Source organism: Anastrepha obliqua, chromosome 6 (assembly GCF_027943255.1).
Source record: "Anastrepha obliqua isolate idAnaObli1 chromosome 6, idAnaObli1_1.0, whole genome shotgun sequence".
NCBI classification, from domain to species: domain Eukaryota; kingdom Metazoa; phylum Arthropoda; class Insecta; order Diptera; family Tephritidae; genus Anastrepha; species Anastrepha obliqua.
In genome coordinates, this window is record NC_072897.1 from 13,733,985 (window position 1) to 13,759,069 (window position 25,085).

Consider the following 25,085-nt stretch of genomic DNA (forward strand, 5'->3'; position numbering starts at 1 on the left):
ATTGTGTACCACCAAATATTGCAATACCAATTGCAATATATATATGTATATATATATATATATATATATGTATATATATTTTATATACAGTGGTCACACAATTTATCCGTACACTCACAGGTTACAAACGTACACCTGATACTTAGCACGATGTATGCAAAAGAATAAAATTTTGATATATTCGTAAAGAATAACATATTTATTCAATATTTAGGGATCAAAAACTTTCAATTTCATTTCTGAAATTAGAGAATAATATAATATAAGGAATATTTTATTAAAAAAATAATGAAAAAACGAGTATTTAGTACCTTGTTGGGCCGCCTTTAGCTTTAATAACTACTTCAAAGCGTCATACTTTTTACCAATACCTTGGTTTAATTACTTGCAATTTTCTCCCACAACACTTAAAGCTGTCTTTAATGACGCCTTTGATGTTCTTTGTGCTTTCTGATTCTCCTTTCTTAGAGCTCCTAGGCATGCTCAATTGGGTTCAGATCCGGTGATTGAGGTGAATATTTAAACTGCTTACAATGGTAAATAAGCCATTCTTACACGAGATGAGTGTTTTGAGTCATTTTCTTGTTGAAACAAGAATCCTCCAACATTCAGTCCAAGTTTAATTCTTCCAAATGTTTAAATACAGATGTTTGTCCATATTATCATCAATAACAACCATCTCCACTCCTACTCAAGATGCAACTATGCACCCCCAAACTAGTGCATTTCCTCCTCCATGCTAAACGATAGTAATACGATTTTTTTCATTGAGTTCTGTATTTTCTTTTCGCCACACTTTTGGAGGGCTATCTGATCCAAAAACATTAAATTTCGACTCATCACTGAATATGACGTTTTCCCAAAAAGAATCTGACTCATTTATATAGCGTTTGGCGAGCTCCAATCTCTTCTTTCTGTTAATATCTGAAATGTAGGGCTTGCAGCGTGCCACTCTGCTATGATAACCAGCATTTTGCAGACAATTACGGACTGTTTGTGGGCTTACCTTTTTATGCAAAGACTCTAGAATATTTCGGCATAGCATCGTGCAGGTTGTTTTGGGATTTTGCGTGACTGATGCTACTATGTTGCGTTCCGCACGTGAAGTCAATATTTTTCGCCTTTCGGCTTGGTGGTGATTAGCTTCCAATTTACCAGTATTAAGGTAATTAGCAGTAACACTTTGCACCGTATAATGCGATTTGCCAATTTTTTGTCGATTTCGTGCAGATACTTGTTTTCCACGTACAATTTAATAACAATTTTCCACATTTCTAATGGTAAATCCGCACTTCGTCCCATTTTGTCACTTCCAATCGAGATATTACGCGCAACTGAAACGGAATCATCGAGAAAAACTAAAAAAAGCCTATATTACTCCGCCATTTTTACTGTTACTTTTGTAGCAACAATATCTTGAACTGAAAGTGTACGAATAAATGTTTTGCAGCATTTTCCTACGTCTGCCTGCTTTCCCCTCAGTGTGAGTTGAAATAACTGGAGTTTTGTTTGCGGCAATTCATAAGGAATGTAACATTCTTACACTGACCCAAAAAATATATTGTCACAGCAAATATTTTGCGGAAAGCTAAAGTTTTTTATGTACATAGGTACTACGCAGGATGTACGAATAAATTGTGTTGAGAAGTCGCGATATTACTTTTCTACAATTAATTTCTGAACACAATTAAAACTTAAATCCTGTTAAACTATAATTCAACAAATGTTAAGAAGACATTAAAAATATTGAAATAAATACTTAAATAAGCTATTAACCTTTTATGTTACATATGAGGGCTGGTCCCAAACAACTTAAATAAACGCGAGTGATTTCCACTATTGCTGCAAATTGGGCAAAACAAGTTCATAATTTGAACAAATTTGTGTGCGGTAAATAAACAAAAGTACATAAGTAAAAAGTTGTGTGTGTGGCAACTGATTGGCGTATCTGATTTTTAAGAAGAAGAAGATCAGAAAAATACCCTAGGTATGAGATACGAATCGTGCCCTTGAAGTTGTCAGCATACAAACAACAGTAGTCGCGGCGCGAAGCGCGTGAAACATCATATACAGTTAGTAACATAAATAAGTATACAGGAGCCGGATTTATGGAATTGTTTGACGCTAACGCTTTCCTTAACATGTAATCAAAATATTTCACACATGGTAATTATGTAATGGGAAAAGCTTTCATATGCGCCTTAATTTAGCTATACATTTTAGGTACCGTTATCCACGCTTTGCTATGTCTTTGATGCCAGCGAAATTTATGTCACAAAAGTTAGTATGCAGCAAAAGATTGTTCAGTTAGCATAACATTTACTTTTACGTATTGATTAAAAAAGTTAAAGCTATTAAAAGGAAATAATTAAAGTGAGTATACAAATTTAGGGAAGTACGTTTTGTGTTAATTTTTGCGACATTTTTAGTAATGGCACCAAAAGGAAAAGAGCTTTCTGATGATTTACAAAAACTGATTATAATATATCACAAGAAACATAAATCATTGCGAGAAACCGGTCGTTTGATAGATAGGAGTTTTGCTACAGTTCAAGAGATTGTGAAAAAAAATAAAAATGCGGGAAGCACTACTAATAAAGAGCGTTGTGGGCGTCCGCCGCTCTTAAGTCCCAGAGAAAAAAGCTTAATCGTACGGAAAATCAGGACAAACCCCAAAATAAGTGCCCCCAAATTGCAATCTGAAGTTGAAAATGAAACTGGAAAACAATTTAGCACCCAAGCTATTCGCCGGGTTTTGCATAGTGCTGGTTATCATGGGCGCAGTGTTAGGAAAAAGCCCTTCATGAGTAGTGTCAATCGGATTTCATTTGCAAAAGATCATGAAAAATATGACCAAACGTTTTGGAACCAAGTCATATTTTCTGATGAGTGTAAGTTCAGTATCTGTGGATCTGATGGCCGTGAAAACGTTTGGAGAAAAGTTAACGCGGAATTTGATCCAAACAATATGACCGGCACTGTGAAGCATGGAGAGGGCTCTGTGATGGTTTGGGGATGTATGGCTGCGAACGGGGTTGGAAAGTTGGTATTTGTAGAAAATATTATGGACCGATATGGTTACTTAAATATTTTGAAATATATTTTAAAAGAAACCGCTACGGAATTGGGCCTTGGAGGAACGTTTATCTTCCAGCAGGATAATCACCCCAAGCACACATCCAACATTGTACGAGAGTGGCTGTAATATAATGTGGGAAAACAGCTCAAAACACCGCCACAGTCCCCGGATACCAACCCAATCGAACATTTATGGGAGCATGTAAGGCGGCAAATACGTAAACATCCCATTAGAAATAAGGAACAACTAAAAAACGTCCTTCAAGAGGAATGGAAGAAAATACCACCAGCTGTAACTGAAAACTTGGTGAAATCAATGCCATCACGACTTAAAGCGATTGTAAAGTCTAATGGATTACCATTCGGAATTCACAAAGAGAACGTTGGTTCGAATCTTGGTGAAACCAAAATTAATAAAAAACATTTTTCGAATAGCTGTCGCCCCTCGTATATAGGTCATATTAAAAAGCTACCTAACATTCCTTGCTTCTAATCACCAACAAATTCTTATCGACTGCGGTTAAATTTACATAATACAGTCCCTTACTGTTAACTTTTGGTGAAAAATGCGTCTGTGGTGATTAGTCTTCGCGAAACGAGTACCACTCAAAATTCCATACGTTCCTGTCATTGAGACTTTTCTATACATTAACGTTCTCTACAGCACGTAGAGGAGAAACAGAAGATCAAAAAAGAGAAGCAGGACATGAAAGAAGTACACAGCGAAACAGTAAAGGGAGCACACCAAAATTTGCCGAACGAAGAAAATATACAGATAATGGAAATAGTGCGGCTACTGACTACATAGAAAAATTGAAATCGAAGAGCAGCATAATAGAAAAACAAAAATAAGTGCAGAAAGCTTTGCAAAAATTATTTCTGAGTTTGATGGAAGCAGCATTCCAATAAAGGTAGGTAGGTAGGTGAAATGGTTGAAGTGCCGATCTGGCACTCCTCAAGTAGCACTAAAGCGCCGTTTTGATACCATTATGAGACCTCCAACAGCATCTATATATATATATATAAATGACGCGTACACCCTTTTTGGGTGTTTGGCCGAGCTCCTCCTCCTATTTGTGGTGTACGTCTTGATGTTGTTCCATAAATGGAGGGACCTACAGTTTCAAGCCGACTCCGAACGGCAGATATTTTTGTGAGGAGCTTTTTCATGGCAGAAATACACTCGGAGGTTTGCCATTGCCTGCCGAGGGGCGACCGCTTTTAGAAAAATGTTTTTCTTAATTTTGGTGTTTCACCGAGATTCGAACCGACGTTCTCTCTGTGAATTCCGAATGGTAATCACGCACCAACCCATTCGGCTTCGGCGGCCGCCTAATATCATTTAATATTAATATTTAAGTGTATGTAGGTATACCTATACAAATATGAACCTAAGTGTCAACTCCATAATTCTTTTGAATTCGTCGTCGACACGTATTTCCTACTCTAATCTCATCCTGTGATATAATGCAGCAATAAAATGTTGTATTAGTGTTTTTATACTTATTTATAATAGTTTTTTATTGTAATTAGATGAATCCTTTGGTAAGAATACGTTCCATATTGAAATTTTTGGTATCGTTTTAATATTTATTCAAAAATAATCATGTCAAATCATATTTGCGCCTCCGTCGTTTTACCTTCGGCACTATGTGGTGGATCGCAATCATCAATGAATTCAACATATGTGAATGGAAAATTTCTCTTTTCGCCTTTTAGCTCCCCCTCCCATTCACCATTTATGTTCGTTTTGGTTACTTTAATTACGTCGTCAATATCCAGTTTTAATGCCGTTTTGTCATAAGCAGGGATTTTAAGGCATTTGCCTTTTTTGTCTGCGTGATCCTATCTGTTAACGAAATCAAGAATTACGCATTTCACATCTTTTTTATACAAGATATAAATTTTTATTTTGCCTTTTTTGCGCCTTTTTGATTTTATCGCCTTTTTCCGCCTTTTCTAGGTGCTTTACCTCTTTGTATTTAAAGCCTGACAAAGTACCTTGGATTTGGCACAGCTTTTTTGTTTTACAACACTGTTCTCTACTCATCAGCTGATTTCTATTTCTTCTTCAGCTTGCGATATGATGAGCTTCTGTTTTTTTGGTAGATAAAACTTGGCATTTTCAAATCCGTACGTTAATTTTCTTTGTGAGTTAAATATTTGCGATAATTTAAAATGCCTAAGGCACATTCTTATAATTCCGTGAAAATCCGCGGCTATATAAAGGAATTTGGGGAAGACATACTTTCGACTGACGGAAAGATTCCCATTTGTTCATGCTGTGGAATAAAAGTAAATCACGACAAAAAACATCATATTCAACAACATCTTCAAACGGAAAAACACAAAAAAGTGGCGACACTGAAACTGGCTCCGAAGGCACAACCTATAACTTCATTTTTAAATAATGCCACATCAATAATTGGCGCGTACACTTCTGTTAGGTGTTTGGCCGAGCTCCTCCTGCTATTTGTGCGTCTTGATGTTGTTCCACAAATGGAGGGATCCACAGTTTCAAGCCGGCTCCGAACGGCAGATATTTTTGTGAGGAGCTTTTTCGTGGCAGAAATACACTCGGAGGTTTGCCATTGCCTGCCGAGGGGCGACCGCTATTAGAAAAATGTTTTTATTAATTTTGCTTTCACCGAGATTCGAACCAACGACCTCTCTGTGAATTCCGAATGGTAATCGGCTACGGCGGCCGCCTGCGATATACCTTTAATAAAAGCCAATCATAAAGAGTTCAGTTCGTTTATGGAAAAATATGTCCAGAAAAAAGTTCCTGATCAATCAACTATGCGGAAGCACTATTTAAAAGAAATTTATTAAAATGTTCTGGAAGAAATACGGTCGCATATTGGAAACAGCAGCATTTTTGTGTCAATTGATGAGACTACGGACAAAATAGGCAGATTCATTTGCAATGTCATTGTCGGTCCTTTACGTCAAGGTGGCCGAGGCTTTCTTCTAACATCGGAAGTAACACAAAAGGTAAACGCTTCGGAAATTGGTTAACTCTTTGATGATGCCTTAAAAATTCTATGGCCAGAAGAAGTAAAACGGGATAAAGTACTGATATTTGTTACAGACGCTGCACCATATATGAAAAAAAGCGTTGTTGGGATTCAGTTATTTATCCACGAACGATTCATATTACATGTGTTGCGCACGGAGTTCACAGGGTATGTGAAAAACTGCGAAGCCAGTATGCAGAAGTTGATTCCTTACTTGCAAATATGAAGAAAATATTTTCAAAAAGTCCAAGAAGTATTCGATTCTTTCAAGAAAAGCAACCAGATCTACCTCTACCACCTCAACCAGTAAACTTTTTTTTTTTAAATCCATGTATGTATAAATGATTGAAAAATTTGGCATTTTTAAAAGTCTTGACATGCTGGGGAACTTGGTTGGAGGCAGTATCATATTATGCAAAAAATTTTAACGGAATCAAAGATATTGTTGATGGTCTCAAGGATGATGCGGCTTGCGTTATTTTTGCAAAGAAATTGTTTGCAAACAAGGGAATTCGAGAGGACTTGGCTTATATTCAGGCTAACTTTGGGTTTATAGTAGGCGAGAGAAATTCATTCAAAATTCTTCAGAAAAGAGGTTACTTTTACACCAAAACATATGTACATACTTTTGTATACTAGTTCAATCCGCTATTAACTTGTTCCCTTATGCATTGTCTTACGGACTATTTATATAAAATCGTTTTAATTTCAATATTTTCAAGTGCAGAACACATTTTTATTTCAGGACGATTTTAAATGACTTAAAAGTTGATTTTAGAACGTAGATTTATACCGATTTCCTACTTTTAATATTGAAATTAAAACGAAATTACATAACGACCGTTTTCACTATCTTCAGTTAACTCTAACTGGCAATATATTTGGCAAAAATCGTTCGGTGATCTGTCAGATAAGGTGCCAGTTAGCGTTAACTGAAGATGGTGAAAACGACACTAATAAATATTGAGTTGAAAAATGCACGGTCTACGAATTTGTAGTGGATTAGGCTAGTACGAGTATATACTAATATTGGTATATTAATTTAATAATTAATATTTAGGCGAGCCAATAAATATTGTATTGGATGCACTGCAGAATATAGAAAACAATTTAAAACAGGCCAGAGGGCCAGTAGCTACAACAATATTGGAAAAATTTAACATGGTATTTCAAGCGAATCAAGGTCTGCAAGTGATAAAAAAAATTGCCGGGATTCTGAATGGTGAAAAGTCGGTAGCATGGCCAGAAAATATAATCACAAACGAGGTGGAGCTTTTGAATTGGGCACCATTAGTCTCTGTGGATGTCGAGAGGAGCTTTAGTTCATTCAAATCAATGCTTCGTGATAATCGCATAAGGTTATTACCCGAAAATTTTAAAATGCACTTAGTGGCACTGTGCTACTATGATAGCAAGGGCGAAAAATCGTAGTCAACCTCTGTATATAATTTTTAAATATATTTAACAGTACGTAAAAGTGTGCACATATTTAAAAAATTCAAAAATAAATGCCTTTTTTTGCCTTTTTTGAAAACTCATTTTGCCTATTTTCAAATGTTTGCTGCCTTTAAATCCTAACCCTGGTCGTAAGCGTTGGGTACACGTGCCTGTTTCACTCGAGCATAGGCTGGTAGCTTTCGCTTTAAAATTTATCAAAAGAGATTATGTAAAATCAAGTAACTATTAGTGTTAATTGTAAAATACATACATGTAGGTTGTTTTTTTTTTTAAGAAAAGATTTGCTTAATAGTGGAAATTCGCAGTAATTGAAGATTCTGTTGCATCACTTTTGCAGCTGACATTCGTGGAGAACGAAGACTATTACTATGCCCCAAAGTGTTATCACAGTTATTTATACTCGACAGGGGTCGATGAATGCAATTATCATCTGTATTTTCCTCGCACTAATTTAATATAAAGAAGTAAATCAAGAAACATATTTACATATGTGACATGTGTAGCATATGGTATTAAAGTAGAGTTCATTCGTAGGTATAAGGTATATTTGTATAAAAATTAGCCAAACTCACTCTTTGAACATAAGGTACAAGTATTTAACCAATTTTCCCTTGCTGATTTTTTGCTCTCCACCACTGATCCTCGTCTTTACGAATAACAGTCAAAATCTCGCCACCTCTGAATGGTAGATTGTCTTGATCCTAATTAAAAATAAGATATGTTCTATAATTTGAATAAATAAGAAATCCATGTTAAACAAATGTTTCTGCATACACTGCCGTCAAAATCGAATTTGCCAATAATTTTCCCGGCTTCTTTGAAGCAGGACGTCGAAGTGGCGTCGTGTCAAAGTAATGCAGTGTATTAAAAGTTAAAAATATTGATTAATTTTCGAATAGCTGATCATCTAATCCATAGAAAATTTGATCCTGTTGTTTTACCTTGTTTATAATATAGTTGCTAACCTTGGTGTCTTCTCTAGAAATAATAAAACCACAAGTTCAAACATAAGTTGGTAAAATACTATACAATGTTGGAAAGCCGTTGTACCCTTCATTAAAAAATAATAATTTTTCATAAATCCATTTTCTGGAATGCCAATTGCCTAACAGAACATATATTGGAAGTAAAAACTCTGCACTCACACGATATAGATATTCTCCTGATCTCTGAAACTCAATTTACCGATAGAAGCTATTTTCAAATCCCAAATTACAAGTAATAATATATATATAATGCACCCCGATAAAAATAGCACATGCCGGCTTTGCTATTATCATAAAAAGTAATATGAAGCATTACAGCATTAACTCTTTTTTCACAGAAGCTATTCAAGCCACATATATATTTGTGGAGAGCTCGAATGGCTCTATCACAATATCGTCAGTGTATAGCCCACTCAAACATGCTATCAAATCAGAGGAGTACAAAAGAAAAAATCTTTAAAACCCTTGGAAACTGGTTTCTAGCAGGAGGAGACTATAATGCCAAACACACCCATTGGGGATCCCGTCTCTCTACCTAAAAAGGTCGTCAACTATTTGCAGCCATCACAAAATTGAACCTCACCACAACTTCCTCAGGCTCTGCAACGTATGGCCCACTGACAGTAATAAAATACCAGATCTAATCGACCTTCGAAAGGTATTCCAGCTAGTGAAATAACCTGCAGCTCACGTTATGAACTATCCTCCGATCACTTTCCCGTATTTGTCACATTAAATAAAGATTCAGCTGAATCACTTACCCACTGTTGTCTCCACAATAGTATTCTTAAACCGACTGGATGTTTTTCCGAAACTTTATTACGTCTCCCATTAGCTTAAAATACCTACTCAAGAGCAATGAATGCATTATAAATGCTGTCGAGCATATCAATAAATGTGTCCCACATACAGCATGGAACTCCACACCATGTCTCAACAAGCAACACCACACACAGATATTACTTGAAGTAAAAAAAAAATTAAAAGAAAGACGACAAGCAAGAGAAATATGGAAAAGAAGCAGACACCCTGAGGACAAAGAAACACTTAACTTACTTACTCAAGAACTCAAAGAACTCCTTAAAAAAGGCCCCCAACTCTCAGCTCCAGAACTATCTCAGCAAAGTTGATGCAACCCTGGATACTGACTACTCCCACCAAAAATTTAAAAAGGCCAACTTTAGCACGATCATCCATTAAAATGGAAACTAACAAATTTGCTCGTCACTTAACCCGATTATTCTACCCCCAGGAAATTGAACCCTCTCTAAGCTCTGCTCAAAAAGTAAAAAATACCCTAGAGCACACGCCCACACACCCATAAAAAAAAATAGGTTAAAGAAGTGATAAAGAACCTTCAATACGACCTCATAATGGAAGTACTGTAACAAGCCGAATCATATCGGCCCATCAGCCTATTGCCCTTTTTCTCAAAATAATGATGTCTGTAATTGAAAACCGAAATATAATCCCAAATCATTAATTCACTGGTTGAAAGAGTGGTTCTTTAAGACAAATGAGACAAAATCTTTCCAAGTCACTTTAACACTGAATCAATGACCTTGCCCACCCGTTAAACTCAATAACACAATTATCCCCGAAACTAACGTCACAAAATATCTCGGCATGCATCCTGATAGTAAACTTACATGGAAAACCCTTATTTTCACCAAACGGAAGGCTCTAGGAATAAAACTCAGAAGCGTATATTGGTTACTACATCGAAACCGATATGGACATATGACAATCAACTTTGGGGCACTGCAGCTAACTCCAACATCGAAATACTTCAAAGATTCCTTAGAATGAGCTCAGACGCCCCTTAATGCACAATTGCACAAATTCGTCGTGATTTTAAAGTACTCACAATAACCAAAGCCATACGAAAATATGCCACATCACACAATACACGAATCCAATCATACTCAACGACTCTTGTCACAGAAATAATTGCAAATCCCATAACCTTCACCATACTTAAGAGAAAATCTACAAAAGACATTATATGATAATATGTAAATTGGCCAAACTATTATGTATCTTAAAATTAGTAAATGGTTGCACCACTGGGTGTATTCCATAAATGTTTTACTCTCTTAAATATTGTAAATTGCTTAATGTTCAAATAACAGATCGCAATAGAGAAATAGATTTAAAAAAATTTGAGATCATACTCAAATTTAATACAGTTATTGATCTAACAAGCAAGATTATATTTCTAATATCTTAATTCATAAATTTAATATGTTTTCCGGTTTCTGAAAATCAGAATTATATACCGATTTTATCTATATGTATTATCGAAAGCGCGAAAATGTAGATGCAACTGAAATCTAAACTGTTGTAGGGTATACACATATTTTCATAACAAAGAACTAAAGTAATAATAAAGCACGCACCTTACACATAACACATAATCACCTGCGATGGAGTTACTATCACGTACTAGAAACACACCACGTTCACGTTTATTAACACTTCGGTCGCATCCTAATACTTACAATATAGAGTAGTTTTAGTTGTAAGAATTTGTTTAAGTTTAAGACAATTATTTAGACATTCATTAGAAAATTGTTTCAATATTCAATATCTTCCAGTTCAATCAACATTTTTTTTTCCTTTTGTCATGCCGGTTTATTTTTGTCATGAAAGAGCTCCTCATAAAAACCATCTGCCGTTCGAAGGAGGCATAAAACTGAAGGTATCTCCTATTGTGGAAAACATGAAGACGCACACTGCAAATAGGAGGAACTCGGCGAAAACACCCAAAGGTAGTAAGCGCCAATTGGAATGAAAGGTAAATAGCGCAGAATAAACGTGCTATCGGTTGGCGGCGGTGAGATTGAGATTAGCACAATGAGGATACGCTAATTGCATGGTCAAAAGAAGTCAGAGTTGTGGGCAAGATCAGACCAGTTCTCACCGAATTTAATAGAATCAACTGATTGACTGACGTAACAGGGGTCATGATAACGGCTTTATTACGAAGAAACGGGAATTGTGTTGGTGATATATGAAAAAAATCTTTACTTCGTTGCCACCTGAAGAACGAATGATTGGAAGAGTGTGTGAATACGTGTAAAAAGAGCGAGCGAAGTTCTACTGACGAGTCTCCGGTGACGTGGCAGGCGGAATTACTCACTACATACATTTTGTTTTTCACCGTAGCAGTTGGCCAAACCTGGTAACCTATCACCCTTGGCTAAAAGTTGGAGAAAATCAGAAAGGTTGGGTTTTACGGTTTTGAGTAAGTAATAACATAAACAAAATCTTCAATGAAATTATTTGATATGTGACGTGTCTGGTGTTGGTTGGTTGATTGGTTTTTGTGGTGATTCTTCCAGAATCCAACTAGCGCTTCGGCACCATTTTGTTGCCACATCCTCGTTACCAACTTGTTTACCAGTTATTTACGGCATGACTATATCCAGTCTGTGCGGTTTAAGAACCTTATTAGGTGTTGACGTCTAGGCCAGACAGTTGCTCGAGATTCTCGAACAGCGGTCGGCCCAGGGTTAACATTCTGTCCCTCCATAGGGTAGGGCATTCACAGAGGAAATTGAAAATTGTCTAATTTTTTCTCCGGTTGTTTATAACTGTGACAGTATGTGTTGTGAGAGGTGCCCATTTTGGCTGCTTGTTCTACGACAGAAAAAAAGCCAGAGATAACTGCCGTTGGGAAAACTTTAGTATAATGTATAGCGCTTTGAAAAAAAACGGTTAAAAGTTGGTGATAGAGGGGTGTATCCCCATCTTAAAACTGAAAACAGAACCCGCCGGAGGCTTATAGTTTTTAAGTAATTTAATGTTAAAGTTCTCTAATTTAGTGAAAAGTTGGGGTTGCCATACACCTGAAATGAAAACGAAGTTCGCACGCAGGGATGTTCAGTAGAAGGTTCATTGTAAAACTGTAGTATTTTTTGCTGTAATTTAAAGTTGAGAAATATTTTTGAAAATAAAAACATACAACTCATTTAAACTTAAAAACAATGATATTAATAAAGTAATTAAAAGCCAAAATTACGGTTTATAACTGTATAACATTGGAAAATAACAGTTAAACAAACGGTATACATACGCAGGTTCTTTTGCATTTTACAAGAGCGTCGACTAGAAGGGTTTTTGTAAATTTGTAGAATTTTTGCATAGAATTCCTTTCGAGTGGGCGGCCTTCGGCTGCGCTTCAAAAAAATAACCCTCATCAGTCCAACTCCGGCTACGCAATCCACAGCATTTTTGCGTAGAACTCGTTTTCGCGTGGGCGGCCTTCGGCCGCGCTTCAAAACAATAACCCTCATCAGTCCAACTCCGGCTACGCAATCCACAGTATTTTTGCGTAGAACTCATTTTTGCGTGGGCGGCCTTCGGCTGCGCTTCAAAAAAATAACCCTCATCAGTCCAACTCCGGCTACGCAATCCACAGTATTTTTGCGTAAAACTCCTTTCCGTGTTAAAACCATTGAACCCAAAATTAAAACGTCATATGCGTGTATGTAGTAAGGAGGCACAGTAACCCCCATCCCCATCATTAACACTAAACTCAAGTACTTAATTTTTGTTTTCATTTGCAGGCATCCGGCAACACCATACTGTTGTCATTCCAATCTTCTTCTTATTCGCGTTTAAAATTGGAAAGTGATTGCATGGGCAAATGAATTTGCATTTAATTTTAATAGAAATAATTAGAATATTAGCATACAAATCAGTAAAAACACGCGTGTGAGTGTATATTTGGTGAATTTTAGTGAAATGTTAAAAAATATAGAGTGTAATGTGGCAAATTATAGTGAAATTCCCGAGGGCATTTTGAATGCAAATAATTAAAAAATTATTATTTCCCGAATAATTTAAAGTAATAAAGAATATTCCTTAACACCTCACTAACATCTCCACCAAGCTTCATTAAAAAAACATTACAGTTTGCCAGAAACTCTCAAATATACATTGTTCTAAATTCCAGCCCTGCCGTTAATCTCCAGGCATCCCGTCGGTTCATGTTTAACAATACTGACGATTGTTTGAGGATGTAGGTGGGCCACAACGTTCTCCTGATTTTGCATTTCGTCTGGTCTCTCCATCTACAATCCGCGATTCGAAGGTATTTTAGGGAAATTGTGCTTGGATTGAAGCTTGGCTATCCGAAAGAATAGCGATATTGCTCTTAAAAGGGAACTCTGCGATTAGTAGCCTACATGCTTCCCCAATTGCCAGTACTTCCGCCTGGAAGACACTGCAGGCATTTGGGAGACGCACAGATTTTTCAATTTTAAAAGTATGAGAGTATATACCAGACTGTAGTGTCGAAGTTGTTTAGAGAGAATCCCTTATTCCATTCCTCCTTAGATGGAAAGAGAGTGGCAAAATTCCTATTGATGATGTAGTCAGTCCTCACCGAGGTTAACTGAGTTTGTCGCAATAGTAGACTGATATGACCATAATTTTTTTTCTTTCTTTCTTTGAGAGCCTCCCGAGGACATGATCTGATTGCACCGACCGTTATTGCACAGGCTGATCTTTGTATTCTACCGAGTAATTTGGTGCTATAATCTCTCGCTAGAGCTTTCCACCAAACTACCGAACCGTACGATAAAATTGGTCGTATAACCGCCTTATACAACCACAATGTCTGCTTAGGTTGAAGACCCCATCTGCTTCCAAGCATACGTTTGCGGGCATATAAAGCAATTTCTGCTTTCCTTACCCGTTCTTCGACGTTTAATTTCCAGCTAAGTTTGGAGTCCAAACTTACCCCTAAGTACTTAGCACTGAGTGGAGTGACAGGGTTTGTCCGTTAATATTTGGTAGGGTAAAGATTGGTACCTTATATCTGAAGGTAAAGAGCATGAGTTTTGTTTTACGCGGGTTTCTACTTAGGCCACACCCTGTTGCCCAAGAATTAAGGTCACCTAATGCCCTTTGAATGATCCCACTGATCGTATTAGGATACAGTCCTGACGCCATTAGCACCACATCATCAGCGTATGCCACCGCTTTTACCTCACCTCTCTTAAGTTTTATTAAGATTTTGTTAATCACACATAACCAAAGAAGTGGAGATAATACTCCCCCGTGTGCAGTACCCCTATGGACTCTCTTAGTTATATTACCCATGTTAGCTTTGCTGATCCTGGTTTCTAGCATAGAGATGATACAATTGCTGGTACAATTTTCCACCCCTAAGTCTATTAACGCCCTTTGTATAGCATCAGTGCTTATGTTATTAAATGCGCCTTCTATGTCTGGAAAAACTGCCATGGTGTACGGTTTGTTTACTAGAGACCCCTCTATTGTTCGGATTACCTCGTGAAGCGCTGTCTCCGTCGATTTGCCTTTGAGGTAAGCATGTTGTGCTATTGATACACTAGAACTCTCCAGCGAACTTCTAATGTGCATATCTAAAAGCCGTTCAAAAGTTTTTACAATGAAGGACGACAGACTGATTGGCCTAAAGTCCTTCGCTGATTCATGGCCTCTTCCACCTGCTTTTGGTATAAAGACGACTCTAACAAGTTTCCAGCTGTTTGGAATATAAACTAGGTTTAGACAGGCTTTGAAAATTTCCATTAGCCATGGTAGAATACTATCAAGAGTTTCCTGTAACATCTTATGAAAGATCCCATCGGGGCCTGGAGATTTGAAAGGTGAGAATGACTTGCTTGCCCATGCAACCTTTTCTTTCGTAACTATTACATCGACAAGATGCTGTGGGTCATACCGGCTCCGCCGGATTCTCCCAAACATGACTGTGATGGGTAGCGTCCATCCCGGAAAATGAGTATTTAAAAGAAGTTCTATAGTTTCTACTGCCGTAGAAGTCCAAGTTGGTCACTTGACGCAAGAAACCATTGAATGATCTTTGGACAAAATACGTCTCAGTCTCGCAGAATCTCTGTTAGATTCGATAGAAGAACAGAAATCTCTCCAGCTCTCTTTCTTGGCGGCCCTGATTGCCTTCTTGTATTGTGTCCGACTTTCTCTATACAACTGCCAATTACCTGTTGAGTAGCTGAGATTGAAATTTGATGTGGCTTCTTCCCTTAATTTTGGGAGCTCATTACTCCACCAAGGAGGAGATGATTTTTTGCTATAATTAATTAGACACGACCTTTTGCAGGCCCTACTCAATGTTTCTTCCAATGTTGTAGTAGGGTCACATGTTTTCTATGAGAGTGATTTGATGGATCGGAATCCTTCCTATCCTGCTCCCTACTACATTTTTGAACCGTTTCCAATTTGTTCTAAGTGGGTTTCGAAATAGTAAGGGTGGATCTACCTTAAGATCCAGGTGATAGAGGATCCAGCTCTGGTCCGAAAAAGACTTTTTGCTTGAGACCCTCCAATTTTCTACCCTCACTGATGAGTTTTCAGACAGTAATGTTATATCTATTACTTCCGCCCATCCTCTAAAGCTTTCCGTGCTTGGAAAGGTGAAAATCGGGGTATTACTCCTTTTACATACTGTTAGGCTAGTATTAATGATAAATTCATATAGGGACTCAAGTAGTGATGTCAAGTTGCATACCCGTATGCGGCTCATTAGCGCCGTCGTTTTTGGTAGACGAGGCCTCTTTCAGTTGCATGCACATGAGCCACTAATTAGCGTCGTCAACCTCATCGTGCTCGTCCTCCGGATTTGCAGAACAGAATAACCGAAGTTCGTTTTCCACTTTTCCCAGTGGCTCAATACTCTCCCCCGAGATTTGGAGAAGGAAGGACACACTGTTCTTTATCGGAGCCTCCGCTTTGATGATGCTCCAGTCATCCATTGGAACAGTGCGGTTGAGTGCTTGTAGATATGGTATTAACTGCTTAGCCTCGAACTCCATGTTCGGTATCCAGATACGAGCCCTTGGTCGTCGTGGGATCTCACTGGCTGGGATTAGTTTGAGCCTCAAACCTTCCCAATGGCTCAGAATTTTACTAATAGCGTTGCGAAGGAAATCAACAGGGAACTGATCGTCGCGTTTGATCACCCTGTATCCACGAAGCACCTCCATTGAATCATAGCCTGGCACTTGTCCATCCGGGCTTGCCATGACGGGATCAACGACAATACGAGACAGCCGTGCCTCAATTTCGGACCACCTTTCCAACGCAGGTTCACTGCGGTTCCTTAACTCATCCACTAACACCGTTTACAGGTGATCCCGTGCCACCTCGTTAAACGCGCGATTGGCGCGTTTGGGCGCCAAAGCAGTATGCGACGTCTTATGTTTTTTCGCAGTTTTACCGCCCTCGTCCTGCGAACGATTGCGTTCGTTTTACGGCTTCTGCCTTCCGGGTGTGCGGGAACGCCAAGTACTCAGCGACCACCTTTTGGCACATTGCCTTATCGGCCGCATCTTTGGGATGAGTTTTACCTTCGGCCTCATTTTTGCTTATTCTGCCTAGAATAGCCAGAGGCCTCTGGTAAATCTTGTACCTAGAAGGACCTTTTTTAGGGTATTGACCCTTTGCCTCTTGGCAGGTTGATTTATAGTTGATGGCGTGCTGTGGCTCACAGCTTTGTCATCAACTGTCTCTTGACTAGAAGCCGAGAGCTCGTCCTCTGAAGGAGTTCGGAACTTCCTCAGCTTGATTGTGTCCGTCCGTTTGTATGTCCGTTTTGTCATTGGGTTCCTTCTCTTGTCTGTCCGACTGTCCATTCGTTTTGTCTTTGTGTCCGTCCGTTTTCCGTCGGCTTGTCTGTCCGTTTGGTAGCGTTATCCGAATTTTTGTTTTATTGTGATTTGTTCATTTATCTGTTTCTTACGGTCACCTGCCCTTCCAGAGGGCTGCACTGTCGCCATGTGCGGTGACCAATGAGGATATAGGAGAAATAAATGGTCCGCCATGGCAGCGCCCCATACCATGGTAAGGCCACCATTACAACCTGAGGCGGCCTGATGTCAGGAGGGCTCCGTTAAGAGACAGCCTAATTTTATCCCTCGGCTGCCAAATCCCCCCAATAGGCACGGGTTGCGTTATACCCTGGGTTGAGGGAGTTTTTTTAACGAAGTTTACGTCTTCGACTTGTGTGGCTCGCAGGAGACCTACTCCCCTACCTTCCATATCTGGGAGATGTTCCCCTATCCACCACCTTGGGACGCGCCCTATAGGGATAACAGGTTCCCCCAAGGGGTATCTGGTGTACTGGCACTGAAAAATGTTGTGCGTCTCTTGTTAGTAAAAAGTACTAAAAGAAAGAGATAAGCACATCATTACGGCACATATGTAAGTTAGAAGAAAGAGTAAACGGCTCACAGTACCAAGTCTGTAGACACATCGCAACCGTAAATGACTGCGATATATGGCAACCACAAGCTGTTATCATGATATTTTAAAATCGTCAACGGCTGTAAACGAACGAACGACGAACACGACAGTCACTAACAGATCTACGACCCTCAAACGTATTTTTTATTACATTCATATTATTTTCTTACAATATAGTAATATATAATTTTGAGCATTAGTTGAAAGTGTGTTTATTTTTATCTCGACGTATCCTGACAGTTTTAAAAGAAAGGTTTTTAATAATTAGTAAAATTTGATATATGATTCGGTGAAATCGTACATGCATTGAAATAATGTTGTGAACAGAACGATAATATACGGAAAAGGTAAACGGTTCAAAATGGCTAATAGAGTAAAAAACTCAAAACTCGAGAAAATAAAAATTAGTTTACGCCAAAATAACTTGCCCACAACAGGGTCAAAATCAGAACTTGTTTTAAAGCTGAGTGAATTATTTGGGAAAGACGAAGTCGAAATTGACGAGCATGAAGACGATTCCATCCAAGATCAGTTAAACCAACTGAGAGCTATGATGAATACAGTGATGAACGAAATTACAGCAGTGCAGGAGCCCATTGTACAATCGCAACGGACAGCTATGCAAACTCCGATTCAACAAATGCCACCGACAACGCAACAATTACCAACTGCTGATTCACCGTGTTGCAGCGAACGAACATATGTACAAGGACGAACACGAGCGGCTTCAGTGAAAGATATTGCCGAGACTCTTCCTGATTTTAATCTATATGCAGAAAATTCGGTTACGGTTGAGCATTTTATAAATCGTGTAATCAATTCGTTAAGTGCTTACGATTGGGACGAAAAATGTGTGGTGTAGCAAAGATGTGGCTAGACTCGTCGCCAGTGTTGTTTGCTAATTGGAATGAGTTCGCGATAAGTTTGAAACAAGAATTCAGTTGATGCTTTCCATTTCAATTCAACCGGGCTATTCGGGACTTGTTCTTTGATTTCGATGTAACTCAAATATGTTGATCTCTGGGCAAAATAATGAGACACGTATTTTTTTGTTCGCCCGAAAAAAAATTTTTTTCAAGATTTATCGGCAAGTTTGCTTTTCGGCTCAAAATCGATTTTTTTAATTATACATATAAGAAATTTTCTTTTTAATTGCTCATAACTTAGTCAAAAATGCACCGATTTTAATGATTCTGGGCTTAAAATGATCGTCATTACTTGCACGAGCGACTTTATGTACAATACAAATAATAGCAAAAAAGTAGTTGAAATTTTTTTATTTTGCAAAAAACAAAAAGTGTGAAACAGGTCTTTACTCAAAAATTCATTACTCAAAGACAACTGAGTTTAGCTACTGGGCGTTCAGCTGAATTGATATATGAGGTGTTCTCTTGATTTGGAAAAAGTTAAAAAAAAATACACTTTTTGAAATATTGAATTTCGAAAAAATTTCGCACTTTTTTTTGCAAAGAAAAAAATGTTCAACTACTTTTTTGATATTGTTTGTACATGAAGTCGCTTGTGCTAGTAATGACGGTCATTTTGAACCCAGAATCATTAAAATCGGTTCATTTTTGACTAAGTTAAAATTTCTTATATAATTAAAAAAATCGATTTTGAGCCGAAAAGCAAAATTGAGGATAAATCTTACAAAAAACATTTTTCGGGCGAACAAAAAAATACGTATCTCATTATTTTGACCACGGAAGCAACAAAACATGTCCCGAATAACATGTTCTTCGATTCCGAAGTAAATCAAATATGTCGCTCTGTGGTCAAAATAATGAGATACGTATTTTTTTGTTTGCCCGAAAAAAATTGTTTTCCAGATTTATCGGCAATTTTGCCGGTTGAATTGAAATGGAAAGCATCAGTTATGAAATGAATGAGGCAGATATAAACTATAAAATTTTGTAATGCCAGTAGACAAAATGATGAGAGTGTTACTGACTACTGTTTTCGCATATCCTTGCTAGGTCGACGATTTGAGTTGAGTGACGTCGGTATTATTAAATATACGCGAGAAGGACTTAGACATCGTTAGTTGCAACTGGCAATTGCTGCTTTGAAATTTCATTCGGTCAAACATATGCGGAAGACTATTAATTAATAAACTAAAATGATGGTTCTAATTCTCGAGTACACAACAATAAAGCGAATACATAACATGAACTTAAGCCGAAGTTTGAACCTAAAATAGATAACGCTAAGCCAAGTGCTAATGAGAATGAAAATAAACGAGCTATTGTTTGCTATAATTGTTCTGAGGTAGGACATATCAAATCAGTGTACAAAGCCAAAACGACGTCAGCGCTGCGCTGACTGCAACAAAGTTCATGGCCGCGGTGAAACAAAAGACTGTGTTTAAGAAACAGTGAACTTGAAGGGAAATCAACGATTTCGAGAAACATTTTAAGAAATCAGTGATAATAAACGGACAAACATTCATTGCATTTCTCGATACGGGTAGTCAGTGTCACATGATTCGTAAATCGGTTGCAAAATAAATTACCAAATACGCGTGAAAATTGTGTGATATCAATTAATGGTATTTGTGGCGGTACGCAAGTGGCAAATGAAAAAATTAAATTGGTAATAGAAATCGACGAGTTGGTACGTGAAATAATTGCCTATGTGGTAGATGATGACTTAAGAGGCATATTTTGTATTTTTTTTTTACAAAAGTGGTACAAATGCAACAATTGCTGCTGCAGAAATAAACACTGTTCACGGAGAGGATACCGTGAGTGTAAGGACTGCGCAAAAGTGGTTTTCAAAATTCCGAAGTGGTAACTAGGTCGTGGAGGATGCCTTGCGCGTCCTGAAGTCTTTAACTCCGACGCCTTACTCGAACTCGTGGAAGCTGAGCCAAATTTGACAATCGATATGATAGCTCAGAGGTTAAATTCATCGCATGGAACAGTTCACAGCCACCTGGTTCCGTTGAGAAAAGTTTCAAAGCTGGGAAAATGGGTTTCGCATAGACTTTCCGTACCAAACCTTCAGCAGAGAGTGAATGTGTGCTTTCAGATGCCGCAAGGGCTTTAAAATGAAAGTTTTTCGAACCGTATCGTTACTGGTGATGAAAAATGGGTCCTTTGCAATAAACTTGTTCGCAAACGCCAATGGTTAGATAAAGATGAAACACCCGAACCGACCCCTAAAGATGGCCTTCACCCCAAGAAGATTCTTCTGTCTATTTGGTGGGATATGGCCGGTATTGTTTATTATGAACTCCTGGAACCAAACCATATGATAACTGCTGATTATTATTCCCATCAGCTATCAAATCTGAATGAGGCACTTAAAAAAAATTGACCAAAGTTTTGTTTCACCACGACAACGCAAGACCCAATACCGCAAGGCAAACATTAGGCAAGCTGAATGAACTCTGATGGGAGCTAGTGCCGCATCCATCATACTCTTCGGATATTGCACTTTGTGATTATCACCTTTTCTGTGGACTTCAATCCCATATGAGTAACAAGAACTACTCCTCAAAAGAAGCTACAAAAAGGGATATCGAAACATATTTTGGCTCCAAGGACAAACAATTTTTTGAGCAGTGAATTAAAAATTTGCCTAAACATTGGAAAGACATTGTAAATAATGAAGGAAAATATATTATTTATTAATAAATACTTTAAACATCTTTTTTATTAATTTTAAAACTACCTTTAAAAAACGGACGAACTTATGGACTGACCTGATAGTGAAAGATCTTTTAAAAAACGGTATTATTGAAGGCTCAGTTTATACTAGCCCAATAACTTTAATAAAAAAGGAAGGCGGTACAGATAGAATGTGTGTTGACTATCGCAAAATAAACGCCAATACGAAAAAAGAAAATTTCCCGATGCCCAATATCGAAGAAACTCTACAAGGAATTTCGAATTGTAAGTATTACACAACACTTGACTTAAATGCGAATTATTACCAGGTGCCAATAGCTACTGAAAGTCAAAAAATATACCGCGTTTATTACTAATGAAGGGTCATATAATTTTAAATGCATGCCATTCGGATTTAAAAGCGTGCCAGCTGTAGTTTAAAGGCTCATGACAAAAATTAAAGACAGAATTAAATCATCTGACATGACACACTAGAAGCATGACATCCTAGTAGGGAGCAACCCAATCGACGAAATGTTTAATAAAATCAAACAAGTTTTTTAAGGAATACGTGAGCTACATTTAACGCTTAATATTAAAAAATGTGAGTTCTTAAAAACAAAAACTGAGTTTTGGGTCATAGTCTTGGTTCCAGTGGTATTCAACCAGGGTTAAGAAAAACGATTGCAGTTGAAAAATTTATAACACCAACTAAGCGGTTATTTCCGACGATTTGTTCCAGAGTGTGCTATTTTATCTGAACCGTTAAAAAAACTTTTACGAAAAGACAGCCAATTTGATTGAACAAACGACCAACAGATAGCTTTCGACAAGCTTACAGATTCTCTCATCTCAACCAGTAATGGTGCCGTATAACACGGAAGCAGAACATGAAATCCATACTGATGCCAGTGCAATTGGTTTAGCCGATGTACTCTTTTACCAAGTTTACAGTAATTCGCGCTGTTAAGAGTACTGTGACCAAACACGTGCTAGCAGTCCTCGACGAAGTAATAAGCTACATTGGAGCTCCTCATCGTTTTGTAACAGATCGTGGAACAGCGCTTACATTTAAAAAGTTTGCTAAATATTGTAAAGATTACGATATTCAACACATTCAAAACGCAGTTCGCACACCACGTGCGACGAACTAACCGAACATTGCTCAGTATGCTATGAACGATGACGAAGCGGAAAAGAAATGGGACGGACAAACTACGGGATATTCAATGGGTTTTCAACACAACACGTAATCAAACGATATGTAAAACCCCATACCAAAAACAAACTGACGACAATTCTAAACGAGAGCGACACGCAAGATGTTATAGATATCAACGACCTTCGACAGGCAGCAGCCGAGCGAGTTAACCGACAAGGGGAAAAGTCCAAAATACGTTTCGACGCAAAACATACCGCACCAACTCAATACAAAGTCGGAGATTTGTTCTTAGCCGTGAACGAACCAGCAAGCACGAGGGAATCACGAAAGTTGGAGCCACGTTACAACGGCCCCTTTATCATAAGAAAAACTCTTGATTGTGATTGATACGTCATAACCGATCTTCCAGATTCCTCACTCAAACAACGTCATTACATATTAATATTTTCTTCCGATACACTTCGACCAAGGTGTAATCTGTCAGCTTTTGACGAACAACTTAGCGAGGGTGACGAAAGTACCGATGAAAAAGAAAACTAACAGCGTTTGTATATTCAGGAGTGGCCGACTGCAAACACATGGCAACCTTAAGCGACAGCGATGTATGGCAACCACAAGCTGTTGTCATGATATTTTAAAATCGTCAACGGCGGTAAACGAACGAACGACGAACACGACGATCGCTAACAGATCTACGCTCCTCAAACGTATTTTTTATTATATTCATATTATTTTCTTACAATAAAGTATAATTTTAAGCATTAGTTGAAAGTGTGTTTAATTATATCCCGACGTATCCTGACACGACTATATATAAAAAGCGGCCAAAAATAAGGAAATGGGTGGATTTTGCTGAAAGTGTGTTCCTTAGTGGGCTAGGGTACGCTAAACTGAAGAACCAAATTTGTTTTTTCATAGCTTTATATTTTCATTGAAATTCTGTCTGGGTAGATGTAAGTCATCGTGAAAAGATTTTTAATGGTGTGCCCAATATCAGACCCTTAGCCGGCTCTCAGCGAATTTGACAGAATCAGTTGATGGGATGTCGTAGCCGGCTTGTTTACGAAAAAACTAAGAATGTGTTAGTGACATAGGAAGAAAATTAACACAATGTCGCTTCGTTGGCAAGTATTTAAATAAACAAATTTAACCAACTTAAAATAACTAATTTCTCTTTTGATTTTTCGAACCCCCTTATCTATATATATAAAAAGAAGTTACATTTCCTTGGTAATCTTATAACTCAAGAACCGCCGAACCGATTGACACAAAAATTTTAGAGTTCTTTTCTATATTTGAGGAGGTGATTTGTGTGAAGTTTGATTGAAATCGGTGCAGCCGTTCCTGAGTTATGACATTTTATGTGAGTAATGGTTTCCTCTCATACGAAATGCCTGTATGGGAAAAACAACAACAAATACACAGCCGCTTATCAGCGTTTCTGTTGTACTGTTGTGGTTGTAAGTGTATTATGTTAATATTAATTTGCTGTCGTTGGAATTCAGTTGACAGTTCTCTTATGTGCTTTGAGTTCTTTTATATCGTGCTCTCATTGCGAACAGGCATACTTTTGGTGAGTGTTACCATGTGTTTGTTTTAACCACGTATACACATTGAACTTTCAATTTAATATATTTTTATATATTTTCGTCCAAAATGACTTGAAATAATTTTCAATGTTTTGCTTTTACATTCAATTAGTAATATACTGTACTGAAAAATGCCACGTGCAAGACGAGCAAATATGGGCAGACGTTCAAGTCAATCAAATGCTACAGCGTTAAATCGAAGATCACAAAATGAAGAAGATCGTGTTCGACGAAATGAAGTGGAAACACAACGACACAGACGGAGAAATCAGTCGGTTAATAGTGAAGCACCAAGAAACCGTCGTGGGCGTACGTCCGTTAATGATATACGTCAAATGGAACGCGCGGCTTTCAATTACGATGCTACAATTGATTACAGCATGCATGCCTACATTGGCCAAATGAATATAGAATGTATACATTGCACAGCAATAAAATTCAGAATTTAATTCAGAAACGAAACGCCTGGTATGTGCTGTGCTGGTGGGAAAGTCAAATTGCCGGTGCTAGAGCTTCCGCCAGAACCTTTGCATTCATTGGTTTTTGGCAATTCACCAACGTCGAAGCATTTCCTCTTAAACATTAAAAAATACAATTCATGCTTTCAAATGACATCTTTTGGAGCTACAAATATTATAAGAGATGGATTTATGCCGACGTTTAAGGTTATTACTTCGTTTGGAATACACAATATCATATTTAATTTATGTGCCGTCCCAGTGTTCGATGTTTTTAAAAATTCAGATCCGTTATCTACATATATTTCTCGAACTTTACAGATTCAAGGTCTAATATACCATAGAGCTGGGTCTTTGCTACCATTCCCAGATGGTGACCATCAATTTTTGCAAATATATTTTATTGGTGATGAGAATCGTGAATTAGATCAGCGCTGTGCAATTTCGACGAATACGAGAAGATCAATCGTG

At 37.8% G+C, this 25,085-nt stretch overlaps 2 pseudogenes; one reads left to right on the forward strand and one right to left on the reverse strand.

The window, feature by feature from the left end:
* Positions 1-4,692: 4,692 nt before the first annotated feature.
* Positions 4,693-16,575, reverse strand: LOC129250137 (adapter molecule Crk-like; annotated as a pseudogene).
* Positions 16,576-24,287: 7,712 nt separating this feature from the next.
* Positions 24,288-24,742, forward strand: LOC129250138 (uncharacterized; annotated as a pseudogene).
* The last annotated feature ends 343 nt before the right edge of the window (positions 24,743-25,085 follow it).